Here is a 2,082-nt window from a genome sequence, read left to right as displayed (position 1 = left end):
GTATGCATACTACGTTTATAAATAGGATATATTTCGTCGTGTTATGCAGTTGAAATATCTACATATGTTAGTTACAATTTACATACATAATGTCGATATTTTCTTACTTAAAAAATCACATATACGATTTAGACTAAAATCCAAAATACGATTTTTATTGGTGTGAAGTATTTTAATCAAAAACGTAATTTTGAAATAGTATTTCGTTAAAGGAGCACTAGCTACGAGATATATAAAAAATCTAAAGTTTGATTTTTTTCTGTTCAAAAAATAATGGAAGTGAAATAGTGAAATAACAATTCGCTTTTTGCAGCCAAAAAGGTTCAATTTTGTCAAATTACGCTAAGAAACATTGATAATTAGTTATTCACTTGAAAGTGAATGAGTTGACCTCTTTAAATCCGTATTCATGTGAACTTCAATTTAACCCCAAGCTAGAGATTGACAACGCGTGCATTGTACGTGTACTTGTTATTTAAAGAAGAAGAATGTCAATAATGAAAGTGAAACTACGGTAAATCATTTAATTACTAATTCGATGCACATAAAACCATTCTTATACGGTTAAAAACAATGAGAAACATCTATTTTTAATCTATGAAATAAAATCAAACAGACCTATAAAAATCCAATTGCACGTGTTGGTTTAATCTTTTCATATCTTTGTTTATGTTTACATCGCTCTTATGGTCATCTGAGGTCAAATCGACAGTTAATTAGATGGCGTCTGGACTAAAATACACACGAAACGAACCTATATATTATCTACCCCATGCTCTATAAACTGTTTATTTTAGACTTTTGATAGTTTGGATAAATGTTTTACATTGTTATAAATCAAATATGAGAATTTGAGTCAAATCGGTGACCATGAATTTGACAGCTAGTGCCCCTTTAAAGGCAGTAAGTTTGGTCCAAATTTTTCAAAATAGAAAAGCAGCTCATAAACATCGCTGATGTATTATTGACTTGAAGGTCAATAGTTCAACCTCATTGAATCAGTATGCATGTGAACTTAAATTAAATCCCATAGCTGTAGATGGGATTTGAAAAAGGAAAAGAATGTCAACATTGAAAATGAAACAAGGATGAACCATTTTGTTCACATATTCGATCCACAAAAATCATTGTTATACAGGTAAAAAACGACGATTAAAAATATTTTCAACCTAATATTAGACATTGAAAAAACCTTGAATATTCCAATTGCACGTGCCAACTATTTATTTATATCTATGCTTATATCGTGTTATATGACCGTCAGCAGGATGTGGAGGTAGGATCGGTGGTTAATTAGATGGCACCTAGACTGAAAAAACAAACAATACCAATACATATTATCAAATCCATGCATTGTAAATTGTTTATTTTAGACGTGTTTGTAATTTGGATATACATTTCAGTATGTTACAAATCAAATATGAGAATTTAAGTCAAATCGCTGAAAATTATTTGATAGCGAATGCCCTTGTAAATGATTGCACTTAACTGGAACGTAACCTTTGAATTTTGTATCTTTTTTGTTCTATTAACTAATAATCGAAACTGTTTGTAAGATACCAAATGAATAGACAAAACGAAATTTTCGGAAAAAGTTTACTTGCTAATAAAATAATGGAAAAGTACCTATAGAAATAATATTAAATTTTCCTCTATTGTGCTATAAGTGATAAGTGGAGGCAACAGTAGTACTTCGAATTAATAAATTTAACGGAGAGTTATACATTAACTGTAACAACAAAATACTGAATTGCATCAAAAACAAACGTCAACAAACATAGATACGGATTATTTGATAATAACTGCCATATTCCTGACTTGGTACAGGACATTTTAAGAATGAAATAATGAGTTAAACCTGGTTTTATGCTAGTTAAACTTCCCGATTATGTGGCAATGTTATAAACCCGCTCAAATGACACATATTAAAGTGACACATATCGACAACTTCAAACCAGGATAAAGAAATTATACTTTGCCCGTAGTGCATGTTCTAGGAGTCTAATTGCAAAAACCCTGCAAGTAACAACCTAAATTAAAAATATTGTTAAAAAGACACAATATTTTATCTTTTTCAGATTG

Source organism: Mytilus galloprovincialis, chromosome 2 (assembly GCF_965363235.1).
Source record: "Mytilus galloprovincialis chromosome 2, xbMytGall1.hap1.1, whole genome shotgun sequence".
NCBI classification, from domain to species: Eukaryota; Metazoa; Mollusca; class Bivalvia; order Mytilida; family Mytilidae; genus Mytilus; species Mytilus galloprovincialis.
Note: the sequence above shows the minus strand (reverse complement) of the source record.